We start from the raw sequence: 13,992 nt of genomic DNA on the forward strand, positions 1-13,992 counted from the left end.
CCCCAGGACCTGGCAGCAGCACTGGACCCAGAGGCTGGGGCTACAGTCGTAGCCCAGCACACCAAGATGCCTGGGCAGAATAGGCACAGAGACTAATAAGAATAATAGTAACAATAAGAATAATAATGAAAATGATAATGATTGTGATAATAATAATAATCATTTGGTGAGCCCTCAACTGAGGTGCCCACTTGCAGCAGCCCTGGCACCAGAGGGAGGGAGAAACTTGAGCCCTAGCCCACCAGTCCCAGAGGCCTGACCCGATCAGGCACTAATAATACTGTGAGACCTCAGACGAGGAGCCCAGTGAGCTTGGCCCCAGGGCCTGGCAGCAGCCCTGGAACCAGAGGAGATAGATCCCTATCTCCAAAATCCAAGCTCAATTAAAGTCTCTCTGTCTCTCTCCCCAAAGGCTAGCAAGTAGCTAGCAGCAGCTCTGTCACACTCCACTGCTTGCTGAAAGTGAAACCCAGCCTGGGAGCGCAGACAGAAGGAGTGCAGACAGAGTTCAGGCAATCCCCCGGCTCCATTTCCAGGGGAATTGATTGATGGTGTCTGACTGTCTGGAGTCCTGAACCGCGGCCAAACGCACCAAACCAGTCTTCTTCCGAACGCTGGTTCATTGGCAGAGGACAATCACGATCTGCCAGATCGTGATTGCGCGATCACCAATTTCGTGGGTTTTGGAAGTTCGTAATGCGGTTTGTGCCCATGTCTAATCGTAAGCCACAGCACCAATGAAGAAATCACAGAAGCCCACACCTGTATGGAAAATACTAATCTCTAGAATTTGTACAGATGACTTTGAACTTTTATTCTCAGAGTGGAAAGCCAAGTAATACTACTGGGGAGGGGGCATGAAAAGGAGGAAAGATGAAGACTGAGAGGTAGATAAAGATGGTTGGAAAGGAGAGAATGAAGCAGGAAAATAGGGAGAGACTATGAGGACAGGAAAGAGAAAGAGGACATGGTGAGCAAGGTAAAATAAGATGTCCCTACAAACCCTTGTGAGTCCCCACTTGTATATACTAATTCCTAAGTGGCCTCACGTGTAGATATTTAAACCCATGGATCAAGACCACTTGAGTACAAAACAGACAGTTCTGCAAACTAGAGAGAGTTTCCCAGATTTGAAGGAGAATCTAAAACCAGTAAAAAAAATGAGTTTAAAGCTAAACCACTTATCTCACTCTGCATATGCATGGCTTGCAGGCACTCCAGCAGGTGAGTGAGCTTTATAAAAATGCTCTCATGAACAATTCTGGATTACATAGTTTTCAGAATCAGAGATGCATAGGAGCCTTACTGTCAAGTCAGTCCCTGGCAGTCAGATCCCCAAGTCCCTCACAGCAAGCAAACAGGTACATTGGTTGAAGGAATTTTATTTAGAGATCTATTCAGTTCAAATATGCACTCATAGGTAGAAGTTGGCAGAAGTAATTAGTCAAACAATAGGACAACTGACATAGGGGAACGTTCTCCCGCCCCTTTGCATTTAGGCATGAAACTGAAACAGTTACATGGGAACAAAGCAGTTTAGTCTAGATAGAGTACAGAGTGGAATCATTCCCTCCTGTGAAAAGATACATTTCAGTACACAGCTGCAGCTTTGGTCCAAGGCCATTCAGAAATGAAAGTGCATATTTCTTAGAGATAAGAAATAGGCCACTTGCTCCTCTAGAAATTAGTATTAGAAATCTAGACTCCTTCAGATGAATTATATCAAATGCATAAGATACAGTATTGCACTTTGGCATTATAGCCAAAGAACACAATAATGGCATATGGCATATGAACTCAACAATGGCATGGATGCTGGCATACATGACACTTACTGAAGATCTCAGGCAGACCATTCTACAAAGTGGGGGCCACAACAAAAATTCAAAAGTACAGGCAGTTATTGTTCTTGCCCATTTTCAGGATGGTACCCACAAAAGACCCTGTTCAGATGAGCAGATCTATCATGGCAGAGCATAGCAGGAGAGGTCATCTTGTATATATGAAGGTCCAAGACCATGAAGAGTTGCCAGTACCTTGAATTAAACACATTCATTATTATTGTTTATTTGATGGGCATCCAGTAGAGTGACTGCAGAAGGGGTGTAGCTTCTGATAATATGGCATGATTTTTGTACCTATGAGTTATGACCTCTTTTTCACATTTATTGTATTTATGACCTTGCATTCTATATTTATTGTCTTTGCACTCTGCACTTTAACACCTGTAATTGTGTTGAGGTCTAAATGGAAGTATTTGGCAACTGCTAACAGATAGGTATTTCTTATTTTATGAGTGTACTTCACATTTGATTTAAAGGATTCTTTAATGCTAATGTTATTTTTGCATATTTCAAGACAGAGCTGGTTACAGTGGGCATTTCCTATGTTTTTTTCCTGATAATAATTGAGCAGCAGCCTTCTATACCAATTGGAGACTCCAAGCCCATGTAGAATGCATTACAGTAGTCTAGTCTTGATGTTACCATGGCATGGATCCAGGTGGCTTGTTCAGCTAAGTCTGGGTAGACCTTCCAGTCTAAATGAAGTTGAAATAAAATGTCTTTTGCAGCTGTATCGACTTGTTTCTCCAGCAGTCATGTTCAATCCATTTTAATCCCTAAACTCTAACCTAGTCAGACAGGGTGAACTGGATCCCAATGTCCTTTAAGACCTCAGACTTCCCAACCTGCATTTCCTCCATCTTATTGGGTTCAGTTTCACTTTATTCACTCTTATCCATTTAAACATAACAGCCACACAGTGGCTCAAAACCTCTACCAGGTCTTGAGCCAGCTAATCGATTACACTCAATTTTCAAACAACAAATAATTTCTAAGGGTTTTACATAAAGATTGAATAGCATGGAGGATAAGACTGTGCCCTGAGGAACCCCACAAGATAAATCTCACACTGATGACAACTGGTCTCCAATGGTGAACCTTTGGGACTAGTCCATAAAGAACTACTTAAACTTGTCTAAAACACATCCCAGTACTTATGTCACCCCTGAAACATCTCAACAAAATAGTACTTTCCCTTCTGTAAAAGGCAGCAGGTGAATCCAGTAGAAGTAACAGTAACTTGGGATGGCAGTTTCAGATGGGTAGCCATGTTGGTCTCTAGTAGAAGAGCAAGATTTGGGTCCAGTAGCACCTTTAAAAAGCAATGATTTCCAGAGTATAAGCTTTCAAGAGTCAGAGCTCCCTTAGCAGGTTTCAGTTGGAAAAATGACGCAAGGGGGAAAGAATTCAACAGCTCCTCATACCCAAAACCAATTCTCTTTTTAAAATCACAACTCCAATAGCCATATTTTGAAACAACAGAGGTCATTTAAAAGGATCACAGAACTGCACATAATGCTTCTTGAATTTGGTGAAAGTGACTCAGATGAGGCTGAACTGTTCATAAAGTCAGATTCCTCTTTCTATGAACAAGAGTGGCATCACAATCCAAAGGGGGGCATTCTAACATAAACTACGCTTATGTGAAGATAACTGACAGTCATTTTTAATAATGGGTCAGTACTTTTTCCATTTGTCACAGAAATGGTTATGGCTGTGTCCATACACTGTTCAGTCTATACTGAGTCCATCTTTGTGTTTGTAAGCACAAATGAAATGAAGAAGAGCAGCAGCTGCTCATGCGAAGTTCAAAATAACTGCATGAACATGCCTCAGATTATCATGAGTTACATGTGGATTTATGTGGAGAGCAGGGTTTGTGGTAAAGCAATTATATCAAAAACAAGCTCAGATGAAATGCTTTTGCCACACACTGGAGAAATATTCAAGCTTTGGCTTCCATTCCCAGGCAAAGGCAATATTACAACTGTGAGATAGCAAGTAGCAACTAAGATTTGATCTCTTTCTGGCTTCAAAACACTGACTTTAACACAGAGATGTTATCCTAGAGAAATGAGCATAGCTGACCATAAAAATTTCAGCAGAAAGCATTTTTATGATGAATTTTCAGCCCTCTCAGGAAGAGGATCTTCTGCAGAACATCTGACCCAAGAGCAGCTCTATGTAAAGTGTTTTGGAAAAAATTGGCATTGAGATTATGCAGGCTTGAATGATAATCTCTAGGACTGAATCCTGAAAAAATCCTGATTGCCACTTTCTTACTATGGGTGTTATTGAAAATAACTGTTACTGACTTAGGAGCAGCAATTTGCAAGCAAATATCATCTACGAACACAAGCACTGCCCTGGAACTATTTCAGGTAAAAGCAAGTCTGGCAGCACTACAGAAAAACAATATGATCCAGGTGTGCCTAAAGCTGCAAAGAAAACATTCCCTTGATAGCCTGCTCACTCAAACGTATGGTTGGATACAGACCAGTGGCATCCAAATTTGACTTTTTGAGCAGGCATTGAGCAACTGCAGAAATGAAGCCAAAAATGACATGCTTTCATTAAAACTGCATCATGTACTTTGCTTTATCTTTCACCATGAACAGAAAATAGTGTAACAAAAGCTCTATAGGAAAACATACATAAAATAGCTTCGATATCCTGGAGTATTTCTGCAGGCAGAAGGATATGCATTCACAGAACACAACTTTCTTATATCTCCCTCCTGTGGAAGTTTAAAATACCCCCCCCCAAATTCTGTCCCTGACCCCTCTCCCTCCCCAGAACAGGATTTGGGGGGCATTTCAGGCTGCCATGGTTGGGGGAGGTGAGAAAATTACACTACATGAGCTCTATGGCAGTCCACTCCCTCATCCTTTCACCACCTTGCCAGCCACCCTAAATCTCCCTTCACAGGTTGGGACTTCCCAGGCAGGTAAGGGTACTCACCACATGCCACATACCTAGCCTTCTGTACCTTTAGCAGGTACAGGCCTTGACTCAAATCCTCACAGGGTCCTCTCTCTTCTCTTCTAGAAGCTCCACCAGATAGGCAGCCTGTTCTTTATATTTACTTCTCCTCATCCAGCTACTGCCCAGGGCTATAAGGGGAAGGGGGAGGGGTATTTAGAGGTTATTTTCCCTATATTTGCTGCCACCATTTACTTCACTAGGCACATGTAAGGTGACCAGAGCATTTGTGATCTGTGTGTATGATATTTTCCCCTCAGCCAACAACTCCAAGCCAGCCAGGGTTAAAACAAAAGAGAATTAAACTTTATTTACCAGGTAGAACATAGGAATGAATGGTTTTAAACACAAAAACATACTGAGGTTAAACAGAGAACATTTCAATGTAACAGAACAAGTTTAACTGCCAGTTCTCTGCTGCCTCCTCTCAGTAGCTCCAAAAGCCTGATCACAGCAACTCCAACAGACACCAACTCCCATTAGTACAGCATTCCACCCCCTTTCATTGGTTGGTTTCTCATGAGAGGTGGAGCTGAAGCCAGTCCTATCCACCACAAATGCATATGTTTCTTAGATCTTCATGAACATAAATAGTTCATGAGATCTAAGCAAGTATTTATTACATTCTATGTTCATATCATAGAAGCAATTTATTAAATCTTCAATAAACATTATTATGTGCCACATATATTCAACTCAGGATAATAAAAGGGAAACTAAATTCTCATGATATAACAAAATTATTTGATTATGTGTTTCAGTTAGTATATCTGTATCTATATATTAGACATGATTCCTGGAAACAGAGTACAATAAAATAGTTCAGTTAATGAATGGTTATAAACCACATATTTTCTAATATTTTCAGGTCAGATATGATTTAACCACTGAATCACCACCCTGCCATGGAAGCTTGCTGAGTGGTCCTGGGCCAGTCACATGCTTTTAGCCTAACCTACGTCACTGGTTTGTTGTAAGGATAAAATGGAGGAGAGAGGAATGCAAGCACAACAGATTTTATGCTTTGTTTACGGACAAAAGTCATGCCTGAATTTTATTGAAAAATAGGATAAAGCATTAAATTAGCCATTTCAACTGGTTCAATATGCTAGAGAATAAGAAAGAAGGGATCTTTGCCTTCAAAATGTGATTATCTGCCCTTTATAACATTATTCATCTCTCTCACACACTAAAAACTAGACCATCTAAATACAGGTCAGCTGGTCTCAGTGATGTTACTGAACATCCACTCTTGAATATCTACTAAATGCATTTTTGGGAATAAAGAAGTATGCTTGCCAATGACTATCATGGAAACCTTTCACCATAATATTTACTTCTTCAGTTAATTTCTCTCCCTTAAAGTTCTGTTTAGTCCCTTATTCCCACTGATTAACCAGATGTGTTCTCTTTTTTACTAGATACTCTTATATACACTATTGTTCTTCAATCCTGACAGCCCTGACTAGTGCAGAAAATGTGTATGTCCAGATTTACTTGATAAAGTACTCTTTTCTTCTTAGTGCTGCTTCAAAGTGAGAATAAAAAGCTCAGTCTTACTCAGTTAGCTACAAAATATCTTAGTCCTTCGCTCAGAGCTATCTATTAAATGTTAAGCTTACATGCCATAGATCTCAGGAGCAGTGCTTAGGAACACTGATATGTGCAGAATAGGGCCTGGAAAGGCCTGGTGATTTGTACATCTTCTTTAATACAGCTATGACTTCCTCACACATTGTTAGATATTATGCTACAGTAATCTCTCACAAGTCACAACTGGATTTTCCTGCATGGAAGACAATCCAGGTAGACATGATTGCTATGATGTAATAATAGCACAATATCCAGCAATAGTAAACTGGCTGGCCCTACTTATGGACAGTGAAAGCAGCAAAATTAGGCCACCCAGACAAGATGGGGGTCTCTACATAACTGGGGGACTCCACACAAGTGCAGAATAATATGCATTTTTAAGTTAAGCAAAAATAAAATAAAACAGTTTTATAAAGACTGGAAATATTTCTAAAGTCATACTGTATGTCAGGCCTGGCTAGGGGATTTTCTCAGACACTTCATCCAATATGGTTGTATGAGTTTAAGGTCTTTATTCAGATAGAACTCCTTAGAAGTGCACTGATACGTAGAGATTGCCTAGAATACTGAAGTAAAGTATTCCCCGAGAGGTTATACCCCAGTCCCCCTCCCCCACCCCCAGTCCAAACAAGTCAGTTGAAGTCAGCCAAAGTCCTGCAAAAGATGCAAAGCTGAATTTCCCACAACTTGTTCCCACATGTTGCCAGCTGTACTGATAAGGCCTCTTAGCAAAACATAGCCTACAGTGAAGGAAGAAAGCTACACTACAGGAAGTAAGCCCATCCCCCCCAGTAGATATGCATTCTCAGTTATGGCTGGCAGGCTGGCTTGCCTGCCTGACAGTGTGATAAGTTTGCCAACTCTAGGTTGGGACATTCCTGGAGATTTGAGGGTGGATCTTGGGAAAGGCAGGGTTTGGGGAGGGGAGGGACTTCAGTCGGGTATGGTGACATGGAGGCCAGGCCACCCTCCAAAGCAGCCATTTTCTTCAGGGGAAGTGGTTTTCCATGCACTATACAAAATGGATTTATCCAAGAGGGCTTTTTAACACATGTAATAAGACTGTGCTGTAAGGAAATGAATGGTTTGGTGAAATGCATTGGAAAGGGATAGGGACTGTAGGCTATACTATTGTGCACTATCTATTGCTGTAAGTATGTTCCGACTGGATCATTTTGCTTTGTGTAATATTTCAAATTGTTTATGTTTTGTTTCTGCATTGTTTTCAGCTCTGTATCCAATTTCTGTTTCCAAGCCTCTGACTTGTTACTGACTTGAGATTCATTTATCAGTCATATTTAGGTTTCACAAAAATCCCAATAACCATAGTTTGTTACAAGGGAAGGATAAAAGTGCAACAGAAAGATCAATCATAAACTATGTTGCAGTTAGATTGTGACCAGTCCTGTTTTAAATGCAGACTAAAAGTCAATAATGCTTTGATGTACAAATGGATATCCTTATGGAATGCAGCCATTTTCAGATAAGCACCCCCCCCACACACACACAGTTTAGTCTTGTAATAGAATCATTTCTAGATTTGAGTTAAATCTTCCCCTGAGACAAACTAAAGGGAAATTTCAGTCTGAAATTTTGAGCTGTCATATTAAATTCCTGTTATGCTCTTATAATCCTATATGATGAAGCGTATCTCTTGCGCCACATTTGGGAAACTCGGATTTACTGTAGAATTGAAGTCCCAGGCTAAAATATTCCATAATCCTATAAATAAACATTTGAAAAACAAAAACAAAATCCTGTTTGTGACTTGGAAGAATGGTGCTAAGATAATCATTTGCCCTACAGATGCATACTTAAACCATTTCTACATGGTTTCATGTTTTTTCAGATGAACCTACTAAGTAATCTGACAGTAGGATGCTGATCGAAAGCAGGGTTTTTCCCCTTAGCCTGCAACCTCTGATTATTTTAGTTTTTTATATGTCAGCATTTGTAAATGTAAAGGGAGATAACAGAAAAGATCACACAGCTTTGGCTGAGCTAGCATTGCAACTCTCAGCAGCGCTACTACAAATGTTCAAGTTTATGCCACATTAATAATGTAAGCTCTGTATCTCATCTTTAAATTAAAATTAGGTTTTCTAGTATGCAACATGTAAAGGTGACAAAGAAAAGGGGATTTTTCACAGGCACTGAAATAATTGATCGGGTTTCTGCATGTTTCATAGCCAAAAATAGGAGATTCTTGTGATTGCCCAGTTTTGAATTCTGAACTTTAATCCTTTTCACTCCATCTTAGCTGTTCTTAATCAAACTCAGACATACAGAAGACAACAAAATAACAACCACTGTGAAAGAACTTCTAACATTAAAATCAAAAGAACTGTTATCTTGTATCAAGTCAAATGTCCATCTTTCAAATGTCCTAGAAAACAGTGGAGCAGAAACTAAAGACAGCCTGTTTTTCTGCACAATTTAGTATACAGGGTACACTGAATCTGAAGTAAAGAGCTTTCAAAAGAAGCAATCACAGCTGTGTGTGTATGTGGGACACATGCTTCTGATACATGCCATGGCCAATATAAGTTTCTCTGGTTCTTTGAGAGGAACTAGCATATTCACATATGAATCCATACTTTCATAGTAATCAAGTATAGCCTGATTTAAATAGAGTGTAATTAAAGAATCACTGCTTATAAGTCCGAATTCTAACTTTATAACCAATATAAATGATCTTTAATAATTCCCTTTATCCTTCTAGGCTTGCTTCAGCTTCAAAAGTGAAAGGAGAGTAAAAGTGAAAATTACCTTGTTGTCCAGTCCCTGATTAATGTCAACTGATAAGGCTAGGAGATACCACTAAGATCTCAGACCAGTAATGAGCAATTGTAACACCGTGTCTGTCACCAAGGCCACAATAGATTAGGACCAACCTGTCAAAGCAAGGCATCCTCAGATATGAGGGAGTAAGATGTAACACTCACTTTTAAGATACAGTCATGAGAAAAACTCCTACAGTGGTACATAGGCAGATTTACAATAGGTATTTGAGGTCTATTTGTTTTGAGAACAGATACCCAATAGCCTTGATGAGGCCTATATCCACCAGAAAGCTGCCTTTTATTGATACTGAAGGTGCCATGGAAGAATAGTGTGTTCTTTGACATAATAAACAATTGCTAATTTGTGAATGGACAGCCCAGAAAGTGCAATTAACTACTGGAACTTAGCCAGACAGAATGGGCATCACCTGCTTGACCAATGATTTTGTTTAACCAATAAGTTGCCTTTCTGTAATTTTTGCTCAAATGATGGAAGTTATAAAAATCCTGGCAGGACACCAGGAACCCCAAAGAGCAGCCTGGTTCTGAGGGGCCTTTTATCTCTCTTCCTTGTTTATAATAAACAATCTAATATTCCCCCCTCCCCACACAATGGACTTCTTCCATGTGTTCTTTCAATTTGACCACAGCACAAAGGTGCACAGTTCTCTGTGTAACATGTACGTGCTTCAAATCACAGACAACTTATGTCGACCCCTGAATGGGGCAAGTGAGAAGCAGAGGCAGTTTGCCATTGCCTTCCTCTGCAGAGTTTTCCTTGGTGGTCCCCCATCCAAGTATTGACTCTGCTAAGCTTCTGATATCTGATGAGATCAGGCTATACCATGCTGCTTTTCCTCCTGCAATCACAGCTAATAGCTAAGAATTCTTAAAAGTTTTGGCATTAAGTCTGGTATGTGATATCAGTGGAGTTTTTGGTTTATTATTTTTGGGGAGTGAAGAAATAGTTGTAGAAAAGATTATTGTGTTGAACAGATGTCATCCATTCATTCCATATCTGTTTCTTACTTTCCTACATCCAGTGGTTGATCCATATCCTTAAGATGACCCATTATGAATGTTTGTATATTTATTTTAGTGGATGTGTGTATGATGCACTTTTGATACATATTTCATATTCATGTGTGACAGACTGCACTTTTTAAAAGCTTAGAAGTAGGGCTTTTTTTTCAGCTGGAGCGCGATGGAACAGAATTCCAGAACCTCTTGAAAATGGGCACATGGCTGGTGGCCCCACCCCCTGATCTCCAGACAGAGGGGAGGTTAGATTGCCCTCCACACCAAGGGTAATCTAAACTCCCCTCTGTCTGGAGATCAGGGGGCGGGGCCACCAGCCATGTGCCCATTTTCACCAAGGGTGATTTAAACTTTTAAAAACTCCCCCCTTGTTCCAGCTGACCCAAAGGAACATCATTGGCCTTGGGAGCATGTGTGCACTTTGCACGTGCACATGTGGTACCAAGGGCACCACCTCCCGCCAAGAGTTGCCCCCTGTGCTGGCAACCCACTGAGTTCCACCAGCTCTTTTCCCAGAAAAAAAGCCCTGCTTAGAAGTGCTGTACAAACAGTTGAAGGACTGTGAAGGGTTAATTCCTCACAGAAAAGAGAGCCTTGAGTGACAGGCTACTCCAAGGAATCTGTTTTTTTTAAAGAATTTTTTATTGGATGGGTTTACAAACATACATATAGAAATCATTATCATTATTCACCCCATTGCATTTTCCCCATCCTTCCCCCCCCCTTTTTTCTGGTGACTCCCAGCAGTTTTCCATACCCAACTTAATCTAAAAAGTATATCATATAAATTCTTAAAGTCTATAATAATAATGTGATAATGTAATATATATCTATATTATACCTATCAAATCTCTTTAATTATCTAAACAATCTACCCTAACTATATTGCTTATCTTAGTTAAAAATATAAAAATTATATAAGTAATAATAGGTACATATACTAACTAAAAAAAACCCTACATATATATATATGTAACATACTATTCCTTACATACCAATTAACTATATTATCTATATTTCACATATACTCCCTATAACCTTATTACTCATAATTATACTCCCCTGTAAATATACTATACTAATCCAATAAAATACAGTAAAATATACCCCTTTTTAACCTTAAGTAAGTTTCTATCTCCCCTACTTCTCCAAAGACCACAGTTTCCCCTTCATGTCCCACTTTTTCTCCACATATTTCTTAAATTTTTCCCAGCTTAATGTATAGTCCAATTCTTCTTGTTCTTTCAATTTCCTTGTTAATTTGTCCATTTCTGCCATATTCAAGACTTTCAGAATCCAGTATTCCATAGATGGTATCTCCGGAGTCTTCCACATCTGTGCATAACACATTCTGGCCACCTTAATCTCATAAAACACCATAACTCTGTCCATTTTATCAAAATCTTCTAGGTTCATACATAATAACAGCAATTCTGGGGTTTTATTTATATTCCTTTGTAAAATATCTGACATAACTTTAACTATATCCCCCCAGAACTGCTTAGCCTTATCACAAGTCCACCACATATGATAGAATGAACCTTCATGCTGTTTACATTTCCAACATTTATCAGACATCTGGCTATTACCATTGGCCAACTTCTTCGGTGTTAAATACCATCTATACAACATTTTGTATACATTTTCACGCACAGTGGTACATGCTGAAATCTTAACTACATTTTTCCATACCTTTTCCCAAGCTTCCATTGAAATTTCCTTATTACAGTATATTGCCCATTTGACCATCTGAACTTTAACAACTTCCTCCTCTGTAAACCATTTCAGTAATATCTTATATATTTTAGAAATTATTTTCTTCCCCCCCTGAAGCAAACAATTCTCAATCTCAGAGTTTTGTAGTCTAAAACCATTTTTCCTTTTGTCTTTCTCATATAGGTCTTTTATCTGCATATATTGAAACCATCCATATTGGAATGGCAATTCTTCATTACCTTTAAGCGTATAGTTATTCTGTTGTATCTCAAGAATTTCTTTATATGTCAACCAGTCTTCCCCTGCATATTCTGTTCTTGGATTTACTACTTCCGCAGGGATAATCCACATTGGTATAGTCTCTTCTATATATTTCTTATATTTAGTCCATACAGCAAACAAGCTTCTTCTTACATAATGATGTAAAAACATAGAGTCTGCTTTTACTTTGTCATACCATAGATATGCATGCCATCCAAGCTACTCCAAGGAATCTGATTGGGTAACATGAGCTGAACAGAGAAAGACTTCTGAACTAGATGCTGGAGAGAAAAGACTCTGATTTCAGCCCTAGCTGAGAGGAGTCATGACAGTTTTGAGATTCAGCTCTGATTGAGAGCCGTTTAACAGAAACAGTAGAACTGGGGGAAAGCTGACTTTTGGGATGGAGGCACAGGATCCCATTCAAGAAAAGTAAGGGGATAGATTTTCTAATGAGAGGAGAAGTTCCCTACCTAGTCAAACAGGGAGTAAGCTTTGAAGCAGAGGTGGGCAAGGACCAGAAAATGGACCAAAATTTAACTCAGACTGGGCCGGTTCGGCATTTGCAAACTTGCGGGTTATGGGACGCCTGTTTTCCATGGATCCCACAGACTTTTTGCCAGTCCATTGGTCCGTGGTCCGTTAAAGCCTTCTCGCTCTGCTGGCAAGTGGCACTGGGAGCACTTTAACATTTAAATCCCCCTTGCTCCAGCTGACTGGCGAGTCTGAGGGAGTGGGGGGCTTAGAGCACTCCCAGCACTGCTGGCAAGCGGAGCCGGAAGTGCTTTAACATTTAAATCCCCCCTTGCTCCAGCTGACTGGTGGGCCCAGGGGGACCAGGGGGTTAGAGTACTCTTGGCACCACTGGCAAGTGGTGCTGCGAGCACTTTAACATCTAAATCCCCCCTTGCTCCATCTGACTGGTGACATATGTCTAGTGCAGATTGATGTAACATACCTTTATACATTGGAAACCAAGCCTCAGATTACAATAACATTGTGTGAGTACAGTCCTGAGTCTGCTGCCACAATTGTATTTTATCACACAATACTAGAGTTTTGGATAAAACACTGGTAGCATTTCATGATTGGTTTCTGTATGTGTGGGTGTGTTTGATTATAAATAGTTTACAATTGACCACTGAGTAAGGCCTTAGGGCTGAAACGCATCTGGTTGGGTTTTGTAATGTACCATGGTCTGTTTGTATAGGTCATTGCACTGTACCATCATCTGTACATTGGGAGTGTTCTATTAAGTTTTAGCATATGTATGTAGCCTGCCATTCAGGCCCTATGTTTTAAATTTATTTTTAATCTATATATGTGCACATTTATAATAAATACTTTCTAAATATATTTTATTTTAGGTTGTAACTTGACCCCTCTAATTTGTTCCCTGGTATGGTTAGAAACTGCCTTTGGGGACCTTAAGTTAAAAACTGAAAACAAGTACTGGTGTTTCAAGAGAAGGGGTTTGGGTACTGGAAAGAGGGTACCAGCCTTCTTAAAACCAAAAGGGTAAGATAATACAGAAAGAAAGTATACTAGAGTGATTGGGAAAACAGTAGAAGAAAAGCCTCTCAACATAAAAATTTATGTAACTGTGAAGAACTTAAGGAACTCTTATTAGTCTGAAACCTAAGAACTAAAGTCTGTGCATGTACTGATTTTACTTCAGTTACCTCAGAAATTTTCAACCCCTGAATTCAGCTGACCTTTCCCCTCTATGTTAAATAAAATATTTTGTTATTTTTGAATTTAAAAATGCCTCTAGT

The 13,992-nt window shown here is 39.6% G+C and overlaps 1 protein-coding gene across 7 annotated transcripts in view; it reads right to left on the reverse strand.

The window, feature by feature from the left end:
* Positions 1–13,992, reverse strand: part of LOC129334764 (uncharacterized) — a 152,085-nt gene that overhangs the window by 118,423 nt on the left and 19,670 nt on the right. Inside the window, exon 1 of one of the 7 annotated variants that reach the window (XM_054987065.1) lies at positions 4,820–4,839. The exons of the other annotated variants lie outside the window; for them this stretch is intronic. The gene's annotated coding sequence lies outside the window, so the exon portion shown is untranslated. Of the gene's footprint in view, positions 1–4,819; positions 4,840–13,992 lie in introns of those variants that run through there. 7 annotated transcript variants of the gene reach the window in all.

Source organism: Eublepharis macularius, chromosome 8, assembly GCF_028583425.1.
Source record: "Eublepharis macularius isolate TG4126 chromosome 8, MPM_Emac_v1.0, whole genome shotgun sequence".
In the NCBI taxonomy this organism is placed as follows: domain Eukaryota; kingdom Metazoa; phylum Chordata; class Lepidosauria; order Squamata; family Eublepharidae; genus Eublepharis; species Eublepharis macularius.